At 44.6% G+C, this 19,456-nt stretch overlaps 1 pseudogene; it reads left to right on the top strand.

The window, feature by feature from the left end:
- The first annotated feature begins 9,752 nt into the window (after window positions 1–9,752).
- LOC136637123 (5S ribosomal RNA) lies at window positions 9,753–9,869 on the top strand (annotated as a pseudogene).
- The last annotated feature ends 9,587 nt before the right edge of the window (window positions 9,870–19,456 follow it).

Here is a 19,456-nt window from a genome sequence, read left to right as displayed (position 1 = left end):
GAGACTGAAGGTTGCCAACACATTAGCTTTACCACTGGTGCCCACCCAGACTGGGGCAAAGGCTCACCGCCATGACTGGGCTTGAGGGATTATTTTTCATTACAAAGCACAGCACCAAGCATTCAACAAAGTACTCATTAAGTCTATGGTTTCCTCACTGCTTATCCTGTTGACCTAACATAGCTAATATTTTTCATGCACATTTATCACTTTTAAATATATTCATTATCGTGAGATTGTGGCGTCGGGGTTTAATTTGTGTTGTTTGGACAGCCTAAGAACGTGGAGGAAAAACTGTGAAATGAACTTGGCTAATGGAATAGATATTTTACCGTCATCAGTCCCTGAGTTTCCATTCTGTGCAGTTCATTTCTAGAATTAAATAACGGGCTTGTCGAGTCACTTCTGTGCTGCAGGGCTGAGTGTGCAGTGCATCCAACCACTTCCCCATTCTCCAAATAACAGTTTAAAGCAGTAAGTATTTTGCAAAACAAAACAAAGCCCATTAATGTAATCCGTTGTTTACCCAGACTGGGATGCAATTAGGATTAAAAACTTGTTGGTAGCCTCAGGACGGCAGAATTGGTGAAGTACAGGAACAGAAAACCACAACCGCCGAAGTAGTGTAGAGTTACTCATATACCCCACCTCTCACAAAGGATATGTAGAGGTTTGCAAGGAGGTGTGAGAATAGTAGAAGGCTGAGAATAGAATAGACTGTGAGAGAATATTGAAAGCTCTTAGAACCTCTTAGCCATCTTTCCAGCAAATGAAAGAACATTTTCAAGAAATTTTGGCCTCTGATTTCACAAAGCTGAGTATGAAGTCTGTCCTAACTCTCCCAACACTCAATTTTAGTGGATGTCCCCTGGTTCTGGTGTTATGTGAGAGTGTAAAGAGCATCTCTCTATCCACTTTATCCTTCCCATGCATAATTTTGTATGTCTCAATCATGCCCCCTTCAGGCATCTCTTTTCTAGGCTGAAGAGGCCCAAACGCCATAGCCTTTCCTCATAGGGAAGGTGCTCCAGCCCAGCAATAATCTTAGTTGCCCTCTTCTGCACCTTTTCCATTTCCACTATATAGATTTCGCAACATGACCAGAACTGGACACAATACTCCAGGTGTGGGCTTACCATCGATTTGTGCAACGGCATTATAATTTTAGCTGTCTTATTCTCAGTACCTTTTCTAATGATCTCAAGTATGGAATTAGCCTTCTTCACTGCTGCTGCACATTGGGTTGGCAATCTCATTGAATTGTCCACCAGCACCCCAAGAGCTCTCTCCTGATCTGTCTCAGCCAGCTCAGGACCCATTGGCCTGTTGTAAAGTTTTGATTTTTTGCCCCAATGTTTATGACTTTATGTTTACTTACATTGAAACGCATCTGCTATTTTGCTGCCCATTCTGCCGGTTTGGAGAGATCCTTCTGGAGCTCCTCACAATCACGTCTGGTCTTCACCACTCAGAAAAGTTAGGTGTCATCTGCAAATTTAGCCACCTCACTGCTCAACTCTGTCTCCAGATCATTTATGAACAGGTTGAAAAGCACCGGTCCCAGGACAGATCCTTAGGGCACACTGCTTTTCACCTCTCTCCATTGTGAAAATTGCCCATTGACACCCACTCTCTGTTTCCTGGTCTTCAACCAGGTCTCAATCCAGGAGAGGACCTGCCCTCTAATTCCATGACTGTGGAGTTTTTTCAGTAGCCTTTGGTGAGGGACCGTGTTGAACGCCTTCTGAAAGTCCAGATATATAATGTCCACGGGTTCTCCTGCATCCACATGCCTGTTGACTTTTCAAGGAATTCTAAAAGATTTGTGAGGCAAGACTTACCCTTACAGAAGCCATGCTGATTCTCCCTCAGCAAGGTTTGCTTGTCTACGTGTTTATCTTTGATGAGGCATTCCACCATCTTACCTTACAGACCTGTCTGCAGTCTGTAGCTGTGTACAAAACAGCCCTATTGTACATGTGGCGAACAAGAACCAATTCTGGTATTGGTTTTCTTAATGGCAACTAAGACCCACAAGTGATTTGCAAAGGATCTCCTCTATGGAGAACTCGTGCAAGGAAAGCGCCCTACAGGTAGACCACAGCTGCGATACAAGGACATCTGCAAGAGGGATCTGAAGGCCTTAGGAGTGGACCTCAACAAGTGGGAAACCCTGGCCTCTGAGCGGCCCGCTTGGAGGCAGGCTGTGCAGCATGGCCTTTCCCAGTTTGAAGAGACACTTGGCCAACAGTCTGAGGCAAAGAGGCAAAGAAGGAAGGCCCATAGCCAGGGAGACAGACCAGGGACAGACTGCACTTGCTCCCGGTGTGGAAGGGATTGTCACTCCCGAATCGGCCTTTTCAGCCACACTAGACACTGTTCCAGAACCACCTTTCAGAGCGCAATACCATAGTCTTTCGAGACTGAAGGTTGCCAACATGTGGATGGGGGCTTAGGGGTTGCAGCAGCACCAAAATGAAAAGGGAGGTGAGTCACTCCTATAACCAGACATCAATAATGCAGACTCTTTCCAAACAGAGAAAAAACTGGAGGTAATTCATAAAGCTTTCAGAACTGTTCTTTTATTTTACATGAACAGCGTCTCAGAGCAGGTATCTGCACAGCAGTGAAATGCAAGGGCATAAGAACATATCTTCCAATACTTTCAGCAAACATTCTGGTGGCCATCTGTATGATGACAGGCAGCACCAGCGAAGGCAATAGAGGCTGATTTGTTGCACTGCAAACATTAATGTTTAAAAGTTGGCTAGGTTCAAAAGGAGAAGGTGACAAATTAATGTAGTACCGAGGAGGAAAGAATTGCCGCAGATATACACAGTTTCCAGTTTCTGGCAGTAATGTGGCTGAAGGATCCCTTGGGTTTAATGGTATAGTAAATACACATGAGAATGCTGCCAGGGCAATAGTCAAGGCTTAAAGTTGCTCTGAATCTTGTCTTTGGAAACACAGCATGACTTTGTACATTTTCCTTCTTCGGGTGCAGTTCAATCCTTCATTGAGGCTGATGCGATACATGGGTCTTTCTTGTTCTAGGCGGAGATTTAACCTGATGAAAGAGAATTATTATGTAGTGATATGAAGATTGTAGAATCATAGAGTTGTGAGAGGCCAGAAAGGCATCAAAACCATTTAATACTTATTAGGTGTTTGGATTATACTATAGGGGAGGGGTGTCCAAAGTTTTTGGCAGGAGGGCCACATCATCTCTCTGACACTGTGTCGGGGGCCGGGGGAAAAAAGAATTAATTTACATTTAAAATTTGAATACATTTACATAAGTTTACATAAATGAATATTTTAAAGATGAACTTATATGAATGAATGAAGGTCTTGCAATAGCTCAAGGCCTATAAAAGGCCTTGCACAAAGCAAGGCTGGCCTTTCCTTTGCTGCCACTGCTGCCTCACAGACGTGAAACAGCAAGCAGTGGAGGGAGCCCTCATCCCACAGCTCATGCGAGAGGTCAAACAGTCGCCCTCATGCTGAGAGCAGTTGCGTCAGGCCAGTGCAGGCTCCAACAAATCTCTGGAGGGCCAGAGGCTCATTGGAGACTGGGGTCTCCCTGAGGGCCACATTGAGAGACCTCGAGGTCCGCAAGTGGCCCCAGGGCCAGTGTTTGGGCATCCCTGCTATAGGGTTTCAAATCAAATTGTTTCTGAAGGCAACCTTGTTTTGTTGTTTCCAGAGTCCATGCACCAGGGACCAGCAGAGAAAAATCTAGAGGCGCTCAAGAAAAAAATATTTTAATCTTAAAGTTAATCCATTTTTGGCGCAATCCAATACTCCTTCTGCACCAGCAGAGTGTGTGCTCCACCAGCACAGACTGTCACAAACGGCATATTAAGCCATTTCTGCCCAACGTTGTGTATACACAACAGGGATCCAATATGTGGGCTGGGCAGAAATGGGTTAAGCAGCCTATTGCATGTAAAGCCCATAAAGCCTATTGCAAGAGCACAGTTTCCAGGCCCGCCAACGGGAAGGCCTGTGCCATCCCACTAGTGCCAGCGTATAGAGCAGCTGGCACCAGAGCAGGTAGGCACCCGCCAGGCAGCACAGGGGCAGGGGAGGGTGGGGAGGGGGCAGAATGGGGCAGGGGTAGGTCTTCTCATTAGTGCAAAAGTGCTTGTTCTTCATCTGGTGATAACCTCTCATTCCCTGTATTTGAGGATCATCAACGGAGAATCTGCTTTGAATTCATCAGTCAAACAAACTCATTGTTGCCAGGAACAGGGCCTTCCCCGTGGTGGCACCTTCCCTTTCATACTTTGTTGTTGGCATCCTTCAGTCTCGGAAGACTACGGTATCATGCTCTGAATAGTGGTTCTGGAACAGAGTGTCCTCTCCAGTGTGCAAAGCCTTGGTAAAGTAGATATGGAGGATTGTTTCCCATGCATATTGTTTCCCAGGTGCTTTTGGTCCGGAAATCCACGGCTCGGGTACTGGACTATCGTCCTGCTCTGAATGGGGTTGCACTCCCTCTGAAGGAACAGGTCCGCAGCTTGGGGGTTCTCCTGGATCCACAGCTGCTCCTGGAGTCCCAGGTGGCGGCGGTGGCCAGGGGAGCCTTTGCTCAGCTTCGGCTGATTCGCCAGCTGCGACCGTACCTGAGCTGCACGGACCTGGCCACAGTAACCCATGCCCTAGTGACATCTAGATTAGATTATTGCAATGTGCTCTACGTGGGGCTGCCCTTGAAGACGGTCCAGAAATTACAACTAGTACAGAACGTGGCTGCTCGTGTGGTTGCTGGGGCACGTTGGTTTGACTCTGTCGAGCCGTTGCTCCGGCGGCTATACTGGCTGCCGGTTCTGTTCCGGGCCCAATTCAAGGTGCTAGTTTTGACTTTTAAAGCCCTCTATGGCTCGGGTCCGGGGTATTTGAGGGACCACCTCCTTCCCTACAATCCTGCCCGTGCTCTTAGATCATCTGGGGGGGCCCTTTTGACTGTGCTGCCACTAAGAGATGTGAGAGGGGTGGCGGCCAGGAAGAGGGCCTTCTCGGTGGTGGCCCCCGAACTGTGGAATACCCTCCCCTTAGAACTGAGAACTGCTCCCTTGTTGCTAAAGTTTCGGCGTGAACTGAAGACCTTTATATTTCGAAAAGCTTTTAATTGTTGACAGGCTGGCTGGCGTTCTTGCTTTTATATGAAAATCCACGGGGTTTGTTTGTTTTTAGATTTTTAAATTATGTAAATTGTTGTTAACTGTTTTTTAATGTTGTATTTTTTTTTAAATGTTGTAAGCCGCCTTGTGTACCCGTTTTATTATTATAAAATAATAATAATAAATAATAATGCAGCAAATCCCCCCTCTCCACGTAGCTGAAAAGGTCCAATGGAAAGGCAGAGGCCAATACGGTTGGTTCCAGCGGCGTCGCAGGAGTTGCCAGAACGTGACTGTGTTCAGCCATGAACTGCCTCAGGGACTCCGGCTCCGGATTTTGCCTCGAGGTTGACTCCTGAAGCCTCTTCCATAACTGGATGTAGCCACAAGGCAGTGGAGGTTTGGGATCAGAGTTTTCCTTCTCTCAGATGAGCTGCCTTCCCAGGCTAACAGGTTCCATCTACCCGGTGGCTTTCATACTTACTTGTATGAGATTCACTGAAGAGATTCATTGAACTTGGTCCATCGAAACTTTTATGAAATACATTTTAGCCACACATTTGGGAATTGTTGAACTAGTTGTTGTGTTTACACTTAACAAATACTTTGTATGTTGTATTTATAATTTAGCTTTAAGATTATTGTATATTGTTAGCTTAATCCAAGTGGTTGTCCTTTAGAACCACAAAGCTGTCTTCTGTGAGTGTGTTCTCTGAATGCATAGGGAATGTGGCTGGGGGGGGGGGATATGAACACAACCATATTTTGTCCTTTCCAACCTTCCCAGGCTGTGTGCATGCCAGGATTGGGGAGTCCATGAATACCTCCCTCTTCTTCACCTAGGCCTTGCTCAAATTTCATTACAAATTACACAGACTCTGAGATTTCATGCACTGAGCAAACCAATGGCATTCCTGGAGGAGGTGCAAAATACTAAGGGCACAATCCTATGTGGGTTTACTCAGAAGTAAGTCTGATTGGGTTCAATGGAACTTCCTTCCAGGAAAGCGTGGTTAGGATTGCAGCCTCTGTTTCTTCAGGTGCCTGGCCTCTGGCGTAAACTGGCCCCTCCTCACCTTCAGAGTCAGTTGCGATGGGAGTCATGGAGGGAGTTTTTACACATTGCAAGGTCAAGAGAGAGAGGAAGGAAGGAAGGAAGGAAGGAAGGAAGGAAGGAAGGAAGGAAGGAAGGAAGGAAGGAAGGTCACTTATTGGTCATCTACCTTCTGGACAATACACTGCCCCCAATGAAAGGTGTCATTTCAACCACTTATCCAAGTAGTCTGATGTGTTGCTTAGTATATATTATATTATATTATATTATATTATATTATATTATATTATATTATATTATAATAAATACATACATCTGGTGATGAAGCTACTGTTGCACCCTATTCTCAGCAGGACCTTAAGTCTAGGAATCAGACAGCCAGATTTTTAACATAAAGTGTCCATCATTATGCCTCACAGTTTGTTTGTTTTTTCCCCCCAAAATGTGAGTATTTTTGGTTTACAAAACATTCCAGTGAACAAAAATATTGGATTGCTCAGTTGTTCTCTCCAGCCAAAATAGCCGTTTTCTACTAAAGCCGTTTAATTAGCAATGCCCAAACTGATTGTTTGTAAAATAAATCAAAACAGCCATCACACACAGAAACCATCAAAGCATGTTTTCCTTTTAGCGGAAAAGCACTAAGAGGATAATTGCACCAAAGGAAAATGAATGTCATTGCAAGGTGATAGGTTAAAAAAAAAAAAGTTGTTGCTGCTCTTTTATCCTTCATTACAAATGACATCCTTCAGGTCAGATCTAAGTACCTTCATGCCATAAGAAAGTGTTATCAAATGCTTCCCGTTGCAAATTATGGATGGCTGTGGATCTAGCTCTGGATAATGAAAAAGATGATAATATCTTATGTTAAGGAATAAATCACAACCAGGGTTACAGGTGCTGTCATATTTTATCTTCTTATTTTTCAGTGTCATGGCATTTGGTATCCCATCCTGTGCTTACAGATGAATCAAGACAATTTGGAAAGTCTGTCCAAAGTTAGGTAGTAAATAGTTCATCAGTCTCTCTTTCTCAGTGCACAGCCCAGATATTCTGGTTAGACTTCTAATTAATGGAAATGGCATGTGTTCTTTAGTAGAACTTTGTGGCTCAATTCTCAGGTCATGTGCTTTAAACTATGGTTTGTTAACTCATAAACTATGGTTTGTTTAAACTGTTTTGTTGAATCAGGGATGAGGTCCTCTGCTCCCTCCTTCCTTTTCCTCTTCCCCTTGTAAGTCTGGCTGGACTGCTAAACTACCATTTGCCATGATAGTCAAACCAGAACACTCTGGTTTACCACTTCCCATAAACCAGAATTACAACACATGATTCGACTGCTGTTGCACATTGTTTGTTAATGATCCAACAGACCAAGGTTTGTTGAATCATGTTCAGCAGTGTGAGGGTCCAATCCTATCCAACCTTCCAGCACCGGTGCAACCACAATGCAGCTCAGAGATAATAGAACAAACATTCCCATACCTTGACAAGGCCTCCATGACTGCCTTCCCACCACAGGAAGCTGTGCATGCCCCATTGGCACTGCTGCACCAGCACTGGAAATTGGATAGGATTGGGCTCTAAGTCTTGAACCAAGACTGTATCTAAATGTCACTGTTGTGTTGTTGTTTTGGAGTGGATCTTTGCCATAGCCTATGGTTCACAGATGGATTGATCTTATTCCACTTGCTAAGCAACAGACACCATTTGGGCTGTTGAGGCATTGTTTTTGTGGGTCCAACTACAGTGGATTTTTATAGTCTAACCCAAACTATATTGATCAGAAATATGTCCAGCTCAGGCCAGTGGTGTAGCTAGAGGGGGTGCAAAGCACTAAGTTTTGCAGGGAGACTCACCATGGCTTAGAAGCAGCCCCTCCCCTTCAGAGCCATTCTAGCTATGCCACTGGTGGTGCTGCTTGTACTGCTCAATCACATTTTTGGCTGAGGAGGTTTGTCTCTTTGCATCTTTTTCCATCACAAGTCCCTTTGAAAATTATTATTTTTTGATCCCTCAAGATTATCATCATGGAACTGCAAGTTACTTAGGTTCTTTCACCATTGTTTGTTCACAATGTGACTGATGCTATTCACTTGATCAGACTTTATCTACTGTCCCTTTGAGGGACAGGTCCCTTTAAGGTCCCTTGAGGGAACATTATTCCCCAAGGGTGACAGTTGGGAGGTATCATAAGACTCCCTATCAAGACCGTCTCTGCCCTTGTAACATGGGGTCAGTTGATTCTCTTCCACATATATTTTTTCTATTGTCCTCGGCATAATAGTGTCCGGTCCACCTATCTAATGCCCATCCTGGTTAATAGGGTGGGTCTTATCTATCTACTTTCAGAATCCAGCTTAGAGACATCCTACATTTATCAACTGATATATTCTCCACTCTTCCTGCTAACTTCCTGCTAAGTTTTCACAGTAGCACCTATGAACCAAGTTGGGTTATAAATTCTCCTCCCTAGAGATAACACAATGTTTGTGGTCAGCAATACTTTCTCCATGAGAGCCCAAATCACATCGAGAGAAAGGTTTTAATAGGATTGGCCCAGACCCAATCACTAGAAAGTCTGCATTAGGTTCTAGTCACACAGCCTACGGCAACTTCCTTTCTTTGATCAGCTTTGAGTGACCAAGTGAAAGAGTGAATGTTGAGTGACAAAGCAGGTGTCCGAAAAGTGCCATCCTTCATTCAGATGCTTCTTCAGCATGTCACAGAAATAATTTCAAGTAGAGCACTGGCGTGATATTATAAATGCTTGGTAGAGGCAGCTTCACCCACTTCATAGACAATCAAAGAAAAGGTCAATGAAATTAGAAAACATGGGAATTGAATTCAAACCACTGAATAGTGAACATTTCGGCATCAAGAGTGCCACCAAGCTCCTTCCCTTTGAAACAGCTGACATAGATGAAGAACTTCTTGAACAACAGTTTGACTCTGTCAGCCCGCTTCTCCAGCGGCTGCATTGGCTGCCCATTCGTTTCCAGGCCCAATTCAAGGTGCTGGTTTTGACCTTTAAAGCCCTATACTGCTCTGGGCCAGGGTGTCTTAGAGATTGCCTACTCCGGTACAATCTGGCTCATCCTCTTAGGTCATCAGAGAAGGCCTTCTTACAAGTGCCGCTGCCTAGGGAGGCATGTGGGGCGGCGGCTAGAAATAGGGCCTTCTCAGTAGTGGCACCAACACTATGGAATTCTCTTCCCCTTGACTTAAGAACTGCTCCCTCTCTTGAAACTTTTTGGCGAGGCCTGAAGACCCTTCTGTTTAGACAAGCCTTCTGAGTTCCTGGCCTTTTTTAACATCTTTTCAACATCTTTTCAAATCTTTTTAAATACCTGGTTACAGGCCTGATTCTTTTATGATTTGCTGCTCTATGCTCTTTTTACCTGACTACTTTTTTTTATCTGACTACTGTTTTTATGATATGTTGTTAATATGCTTTTATCTGTTTTTAAATTATGTTTTTAAATTTGTTTTAACCTTGTTGTAAGCCGCCTTGAGTCCCTCCAGGGAGAAAGGCTGGGTTGAAATAAAGTTATTAATAAGTTATTAATATTATTAACAACTGTTACCCTGCACATGCCTGATCTCGTCTGATCTTGGAAGCTAAGCAGGGTCAGGCCTGGTTAGTACTTGGATGGGAGACCGCTTGGGAATACCAGGTGCTGTAGGCTTATACCATAGTCTTTCGAGACTGAAGGTTGCCAACCATTTTTATGTTTAATAATAACATAAGAAGAGCCTTGCTGGGTCAGGCCAAAGGCCTATCTAGTCCAGCTTCTTGTATATCACACCAGATGCCCCAGAGCACACAAGACAACAAGAGACCTGCATCCTGTAGCCACTCCCTGGCACCTGACATTCTGGGGTAGTCTATTTCTAGAACGAGGAGGCTGCATATATCCATCATGGCTTGTAACCTGTGATGGAGTTTTTCTCCATAAATCTGTCCAATTCCCTCTTAAAGGCATCTAGGCTAGACACCATCACCACATCTTGTGATAAGGAGTTCCACAGATTAATTACACTCTGGATAAAGGAATATTTTCTTTTGTCTGCTCTAACTCTCCAGTCATTCAATTTTAGTGGCTGTCCCCTGGTTCTGGTGTTGTGGATGAGAAGGAAAAAAAGCATCCCTCTTTCCACTCTATGGAACCTTCGCATAATTTTGTATTTCACAATCCTGTCTCCCCCCCCTCAGGCTCCTTTTTTCTAGATTGAAAGACCTTGAGTGAGTGGCCCAGGTCTGGTCGCTCTTAGGTCTGGTCACATGTTGCACCTGGTGGTGTGTGCTGTCTTTGTCCCAAGCTAAAGATGTAGGCATTTGATTTGATGACTGATGAATCTGCCTGCCTCCATCGCCGTCACTGGCGTTTTAAACATGCAGACTGCAAATATCTTTTCTGAGCTCTGGCTGTGTAAGGCTTCCACCATAAGCAATGAGAACAAATAGACCATAAGAATTCCAGAAGCGTAAACTACATTTATATTGGTAGGAACACTATTAGAAAGACCAATAATATAAAATGTCAGCAATCCCTCATGCTGCTAGGTAGGCCTAATGGCTCACAGCATAACAAAATGATGTTCATGCGGCTTCCCATTTACTAGGGGAATCTAAGTGGACAGGCTTTATACACAAGTGTGTGGAGTAACTAATGAGCTGGTATCAGTGATTACCTTCGTGAAGGGCCAACAACATTGATCAGGCTTCCTTCACTAACATTTGGGCTTTAGCTATCCATAACAATCACACTGTCAGCTATAATTTCTCCTTGCTCTCTTTGTGAGCATTCCACGTCCCCACCAAAAGGCAGCCCCTGCACCAAATGCCAGCCTGGCAATCACATACTTTGTACTTCTCTTCCGTGACAGCTTTTGACTGCCTATCGGTTTCCAGGGGGCAGTCCCCCACCTCCCAAATCTGCTCTGTGCACTCAGTGTGAATGAGGTCACAAATCACAGTAATGAGTAAAAAAGGGGTGTAGTGTGTTTTTTTGTGGGGGGGCAGTGGCCACTTGTATTGCCCAACACTGTATTGCCATTGCTGAAACCAACTGGAGATAAGCAGAGAATCTTCAATAAAATGGTTTGGATGTGGAGATACTTTTCTCAATGTTGTTGACCTTCACTTTTGTTAAGGGCCGCATCCTATGACTTTTATGACCTTACTTACTTTGGATTTCATTTATTTTGCTCCTGCCTTGATTTAGCAAAACAGAACACATTTTGAGTAACTCAGGCTGCAATGCTATACACCAGTAGTTCTCAAAACCTTCTAGCACTGGGATCCACTTTTTAGAATGACAATCCGTCGGGATCCACTGGAAGTGATGTCATTAACCTGGAAGTGATGTCATGGCCAGAGGGGACATCATCAATCAGGAAACCCCTCTATGTCAAAAACAAATCAAATCAATTAAATAAAAGTTTGCAATAAGTATAAACATTTTGTTAAAATAAAGAACCCTCTTCATCTACCCATGTAGCTGCTGATCAGTTTAAAACAATTCCCCAAACATCCCAAAGGCTGCAATCCTATCCACACTTACCCAGAAGTAAGTCTCATTTACTATCATTGTCAAGAGCATTTACATAGAAGCCTATTAAAAGTACAGATCTGTAATATTTTCCCAAATGTAGTCACATACAAGTCTAATACATTAAAAATAAAATACACATTGAAAGGAATGGGACCCGCCTGAAATTGGCTCTCAACTCTGCTAGTGGATCCTGACCCACAGTTTGAGAAACACTGCTATACACACTTCCTTGGTAGTGACAGCCCAATCCTGACCTATGCTGTATACCTGGCGCAACTTGAAGTAAGAAGCCTTAATGCCCCAACCACCTCAATGGGGCTCCTTGGATCTGTGCCAGCTAAATCACTGGCACAGATCCAAGCAGCCTGGTGTAAGGTCAGGCTGCCAAGTGCAACTTAGGATGGCGCTCTGAGTCTCATTGAACACACTGGGACCTGCTTCTGAGTAGACATGCGTCCGATTGAACTGACACCCGCCCCAATCTCCCTTTTCATTGTCGATGCCTGTCACCCCCAAAACCATTCTGTTTACAGAGGAATGAAATGCAATAAAGCAAAAGATTACAGAAATGAATTGTGTACAAATAAAGCACAAATGCAGCACCATCTAAAAGTATAATGAACACTTGATTAATAATACATTAGTAGTTAACACTGAAATCAGCCACCCTTTGCATGATTCCCCCCACACACACACACACTGGTCCCCTCCGTCGCTGTTGGTGCAGTAATAGTTTTTAAAGCAAGCCTGCTTCCGTGATGAGTTCATTTGGTATTCAGTGTAATAGCACTGAAAATAATGAAGTCATTTGGCTTCCATTATATAAGCATTAGATAATGGATACCTATATTAAAGTGTTACTGTTATACTGGTGCTTATTTTTGTCTTAATTTGGTACACAGCACTAAATCTTCAAAGCAGAAGCTTTTATGCAAATTGCCGATGTTTATATCTTTATATCTTCTTGACAAATTACATGGACTCTTGTAAGCCATTATTGTAAAAGTTGCTTCCGAAGCTGTGACTTGCCGCGGTCTGTCTTGTCGAGGACATTAAAGCTATTTGTTTCTCCTTCGTTGTTCCCTTTCATTTCCTACTCTGTTGTCAGCCTTTGACATGCCACTCTTTGTCTGGCCCGCCTTGAAAATATATACTGTAGCATTTGGGCAAAGCCTTTGCTAATGTTAGCCACTGTTAAATTGTTATAGTTTAAGGCCGTGCATTGAACTCCAAGGAATGACCTGCTTTCCTTGCATGCTGAGACCTGGGAATTCCCTGTCAGTTGCAGATGCTAGACTTGTACTTGAGGATTTTATTGCACCAACAGATTCTGGTGATCTGTTTGAAGATTTAGATCTGAATCTTGAAACGGTTTCAACTTCAGTAAGTCTACTGAGTTCAGTGGAAAATCCGTTAAACAAATGGCTCAGTGCCGGGACTCTTAAGAACATAAGAAGAGCCCCGCTGGATCAGGCCAAAGGCCCGTATAGTCCAGCTTCCTGTATCTTACAGTGGCCCACCAAATGCTTCAGGGAGCATACAAGTCTGGGATAGAATGTGCTTTGCACGTTCACTGGATCCACTTGGAAAAGCATTGCCATGTGCTCCTACTGCTCTGAGTGGTGAAAGTCCAGAAGGTAAACTGAAAGACCAGAAAAGTCCACCCAGTGATGTAGCAAGAGGGGGTGCAAGGCATTAAGTTTTGCAGGGAGTCTCACCTGCAAAGCTGCACCTGCCCTTTGGAGTCAGGCGTATGCCTCTGTTTTACTCCCTCTGCCTGGAATGGCTCTAAAGGGGAGGGGGAGGGGCCCCTTGCACGCCACAGTAAGGCGCCCTGCAAAACTTAGTGCTTTGCATCCTCTCTAGCTGTGCCACTGCACCTAGCTCCATATCGTCAACATCAGCAATGGCTCTTTAGGGTTTCCAAGAGCAATCTTTCCCAGCCTGATCTGGAGATCCCAGGAACTGAAGCTGCAGACGTCTGTGCGGCAAGCATGTCCTCTACGGATGGGCACCACCCCTCTCATAACATCGTTTAGGTTTCTTTGGGTGAGAGGGAGAAAGGCACCTATAGCGCCTTTAGCCCTTTTTCAGATGACAAATTAATGACTGACAGAGAACCAGAAGTGTAGTGAGAGCCCCCACTCTGATCTATATGCCTTCATTTAAAGGCTGGAGCTTGGATGGCCAACCCTCCAGGTCTGGCCTGAAGTCTACAGGAATCAGTATCAATTTCCAGGTGGCTATTGAAAGCAATCCTGGATATTTTGAAAGGGACTCTAAGAATGTCCAGTGTTCAATAATGCTGGAAAAATATCTCCAAGAATAGCCAGCAGTGGACCGCCCCAGCCCTGCACCCGGCCAGGGCAAAGGTCATAAGAACATAAGAACATAAGAACATAAGAACAGCCCCACTGGATCAGGCCATAGGCCCATCTAGTCCAGCTTCCTGTATCTCACAGCGGCCCACCAAATGCCCCAGGGAGCACACCAGATAACAAGAGACCTCATCCTGGTGCTCTCCCCTACATCTGGCATTCTGACTTAACCCATTCCTAAAATCAGGAGGTTGCGCATACACATCATGGCTTGTACCCCATAATGGATTTTTCCTCCAGAAACTCATCCAATCCCCTTTTAAAGGCGTCTAGGCTAGACGCCAGCACCACATCCTGTGGCAAGGAATTCCACAGACCGACCACGCGCTGAGTAAAGAAATATTTTCTTTTGTCTGTCCTAACCCGCCCAACACTCAATTTTAGTGGATGTCCCCTGGTTCTGGTATTATGTGAGAGTGTAAAGAGCATCTCCCTATCCACTCTGTCCATCCCCTGCATAATTTTGTATGTCTCAATCATGTCCCCCCTCAAGCGTCTCTTTTCTAGGCTGAAGAGGCCCAAACGCCGTAGCCTTTCCTCATAAGGAAGGTGCCCCAGCCCCGTAATCATCTTAGTCGCTCTCTTTTGCACCTTTTCCATTTCCACTATGTCTTTTTTGAGATGCGGCGACCAGAACTGGACACAATACTCCAGGTGTGGCCTTACCATAGATTTGTACAACGGCATTATAATACTAACCGTTTTGTTCTCAATACCCTTCCTAATGATCCCAAGCATAGAATTGGCCTTCTTCACTGCCACCGCACATTGGGTCGACACTTTCATCGACCTGTCCACCACCACCCCAAGATCTCTCTCCTGATCTGTCACAGACAGTTCAGAACCCATCAGCCTATATCTAAAGTTTTGATTTTTTGCCCCAATGTGCATGACTTTACACTTACTGACATTGAAGCGCATCTGCCATTTTGCTGCCCATTCTGCCAGTCTGGAGAGATCCTTCTGGAGCTTCTCACAATCACTTCTGGTCTTTACCACTCGGAAAAGTTTGGTGTCGTCTGCAAACTTAGCCACTTCACTGTTCAACCCTGTCTCCAGGTCATTTATGAAGAGGTTGAAAAGCACCGGTCCCAGGACAGATCCTTGGGGCACACCGCTTTTCACCTCTCTCCATTGTGAAAATTGCCCATTGACACCCACTCTCTGCTTCCTGGCCTCCAACCAGTTCTCAATCCATGAGAGGACCTGTCCTCTAATTCCCTGACTGTGGAGTTTTTTCAGTAGCCTTTGGTGAGGGACCGTGTCAAACGCCTTCTGAAAGTCCAGATATATAATGTCCACGGGTTCTCCCGCATCCACATGCCTGTTGACCTTTTCAAAGAATTCTATAAGGTTTGTGAGGCAAGACTTACCCTTACAGAAGCCATGCTGACTCTCCCTCAGCAAGGCCTGTTCGTCTATGTGTTTTGAGATCCTATCTTTGATGAGGCATTCCACCATCTTACCCGGTATAGATGTTAGGCTGACCGGCCTATAGTTTCCCGGGTCCCCCCTCTTTCCCTTTTTAAAAATAGGCGTGACATTTGCTATCCTCCAATCTTCTGGCACCGTGGCCGTTTTGAGGGACAAGTTGCATACCTTAGTCAAGAGATCTGCAACTTCATTCTTCAATTCCTTAATAACCCTTGGGTGTATGCCATCAGGGCCCGGTGACTTATTGATCTTTAATTTATCAATGAGGTCTGAAACATCTTCTCTTTTAACCTCTATCTGACTTAACTCCTCTGTCAGGAGGGGCCGTTCGGGCAGCGGTATCTGCCCGAGGTCTTCTGCCGTGAAGACAGATGCAAAGAACTCATTTAATTTCTCTGCCATCTCTAAGTCTCTAAGGTCCATGATGGTGCCCCTTCGCAGGCTGCTGCCGCCCCCTCGCTCAAAAAGCTGCCCCCCCACTCACCTGAGGCTCACAGAGCCTCGCGCAACTTCCAGCTGCCTTGGGAAACCTCTGTGAAGTTCCCCGACACTTTAAACTGTTTCTGCCCCCGTCAGGAGCCTCAAAGATGCTTCTGTGGGGGCCTAGCATCCGGTGCCAGGGGCTTTTGCCCCATCTCGTCTATGGGAGGTCCGCTGCTGGGAATAGCCTCAGTCAAAATTGGCAACCACAGGTGGAACACAGCCTAAGTGCATACAAATATAAGTGCCTAGTGTTCTCTGGGGTATTCAGACTGCGACAGGTCACAGTATCACCACAGTTGAGCTACCAGCTGTAGCTTACTTAGCAGGGTTGCAAAAGTCTTTTGCTTGAGTCCCTGGACAAACACTGTCAAGGACTTATACCTCAATCCTATACATATTTACTCAGAAGTGAGTCCCACTGAGTTCAATGGGACCTAAGTCCAGATATATTTGTATAGAATTGCTGCAAGAACAAGTATCAACAGTTATCAATGGTGTCCAAGACAGCTCATAAGTTGACTACTAAAATTCAATCACATGACTCATGTTCCTCCACTAAAATCAATACATTGTTGATAGGACGTATCTACCATACCCTCAATGCCATACACCTTCTTGTAAGTAAGGAGCAGGCGATCCAAGTGATGAACAGCCGAATTGGATGCACATTTACTCAGAACACTGAGCCTCATGGAGATCAATGGGGCTTATTCCCAGGGAAGTGTATGTAGGATTGCGATCTAATATTCCAGCTTCCAAGGGATGGCGTAGAAGGGAAGGAATTTTACTGCTGGGTTCCATATGTGATTTTATGGACGGTTCTGGAGCTTCTGGGGGCTCTGGAGACCCCGGAAGCATGTTGGTGAGTACTTATGGCTAGAGTCTTGGCCTTCCTCTGCCTAAACAAAGAGAAAATGACAGTATGCTTGGTAGGCATTTTAGGTTTCAGTAGTGAAGGACACAGTAAACAGGAGTTGACTGCGGTATCCTTGTTTTGTTCAATACAATTCTTTTGAAATATACCTCTAAAGTTAGCACATAATTCTTTGTTTAACAGAAGCTCCCTTATAGATAGGTTCCAGAAATGTTTACTTTTCCGAAACGTCCAGTGACCATCTGCGGCTGCCTCCTGTCAAGCTATCAAGCGATCACTGCACCTGATCTTAATCCATCCATAAGCTATTTTATATCACTGTATAGAAATAAAGTGCCGTTAAATCCCAGCATCGCCACTGGATGTGGTCTATATCAATCTGCTCTTTTCAGACACAGAAGGGGATGGACTCTGCCTCAGAAGCTCAGCGTGTGTTCCTTTTGCAGTATATCGCCCTGGCTGAAGAATGACACGTTCTATGGGTTTCAAATTTGAGATGCTCTGGTTGAGTCGTACAGTATGGGTGCTCAGAATTCACTTCCTGGAACACGGCATAAACTCTAGCAGGTAGATAAAAGTGGGATAAATTAATTTATCTTTTCATCTCAACTTAGCCCTTGGAGGAAATCATTATCATAAAAACATTGTAAATCTACAGGCCTGGCAGCCTCTGCCCTGAAGAGGCAAAGGACTTGAGTAAATATGGAGATCTAGAGATTTACTGTCTTATCCGTTGAAAAGGTAATTTCCCTAGGTAGGAATAAAGACAGATGGGTATAGCATTGGAAAGAAACTTTAGCGTTATGTAGCTGACTTGTGCTTTGGCAGATCTAAGAATTCTTTTTCTTCAGAATGCTTATTCTTCATATCAGTAAGAGTTCATACCATCATCATCATCATCATCATCTCCTGAATTCTGTTTTACTATTTTGTAGATCCTCAACAGCACAAGAGAGATGGGGGGGGGCATGTAAACGGACTCTTTATCAATTTTGCAATCATTTAAGTGGAGGTGTGACTGCTGCCTCAACTCCCTGGGTCAATGTGGAATGACATTGCTCATTTTATTAGTATGTCAATTATAACATTTCCTTGCAAGAACTCTTACAAGGCTTAACATTTTTTTTTCCTCTCCAGCAGTACCTCTGGGCATGCCGGCAAATGTCTGAGACAATATGTAGAAATTAGTTCTTTCAGTGCAAGGGGTTCCTGCAGTTCTTGCAATTGGAAACCTAAAGCAGCCAATCTTTCCTAGGGGGAGATAGAAAATATGATAAGATTGTCGCTTCTGAACATGGTTCCAAGGACAGAAGGGAACAGGAAAGAGTACAGAACATTATAGAGAAGATTGAAATTTGTGATGGATTCTTTGAACAGACCTGCTGTACTCTGACTTCTGAAACTCTGTGTCCAGAACATCAATGCACAAGTACATCAATGCACAAAATTGGACAAATTTCTGGAGAAGTTCATTACAAATCATAGTAGGTATGTGCAAGCTCTTGGTTTTAGAGGCAAGCTAAAGGTGGCTTTAGAGGTGGCTTTAGAGGTGGCTAGTTTTAGCCTCTTTTCCCCAGATCAAAATGGCAACTTGGAGCAGTTGCGGGAATTCAAGATGGTGCCCACCGCAAGGCAAGTGGTGACAGCAAGAATGACAGGTGAGGGTACCCTTGATAATGAAACGAGTATTGCAGGGTGATTTAACAATATATGAGCATATCTTGAACCTCAGAGTTGAAACGTGACTCTCAGAGGGCCACATCTATAGTATCGTGTCCAGTCCTGGTGGCCACATCTCCAAAAGGATATTGTGGAAATGGAAAAGGTGGAAAGGAGAGCTACTAAAATGATTACTGGACTGGGGCACCTCCGTTATGAGGACAGGCTAAAATGTTTGGGGCTCTTCAGTCTAGAAAAAAGGCACCTGAGGAGGGATTTGATTGCGACATACAAAATTATGCAGGGGATGGATAGAATGGATAAAGAGATGCTCTTTTCCTTTCACACAATACCAGAACCAGGAGACATCCACTAAAATTGAGTGTTGGGAGAGTTAGGACAGACAAAAGAAAATATTTCTTTACTCAGCGTATGGTTGGTCTGTGGAACTCCTTGCCACAGGATCTTATTATCTCAGAATAATAATGTAAGAACAACCCCGCTGGATCAGGCCATAGGCCCATCTAGTCCAGCTATCTCACAGTGGCCTGCCAAATGCCCCAGGGAGCACACAAGACAGCAAGAGACCTGCATCCTGGTGCCCTCCCTTGCACCTGGCATTCTAACATAGCCCATTTCTAAATCAGGAGGTTGCGCATACACATCATGGCTTGTACTCCGTAATGGATTTTTCCTCCAGAAACTTGTCCAATCCCCTTTTAAAGGCGTCCAGGCCAGATGCCGTCACCACATCCTGTGGCAAGGAGTTCCACAGACCAACTACGTGCAGAGTAAAGAAATATTTTCTTTTGTCTGTCCTAACTCTCCCAACACTCAATTTGAGTGGATGTCCCCTGGTTCTGGTAGTGGAGGTGGTGGACTCTCCCACA

The sequence above is a fragment of the Tiliqua scincoides genome, chromosome 1 (genome assembly GCF_035046505.1).
Source record: "Tiliqua scincoides isolate rTilSci1 chromosome 1, rTilSci1.hap2, whole genome shotgun sequence".
Lineage (NCBI taxonomy): Eukaryota > Metazoa > Chordata > Lepidosauria > Squamata > Scincidae > Tiliqua > Tiliqua scincoides.
This window is presented reverse-complemented; position numbering and strand designations above follow the sequence as displayed.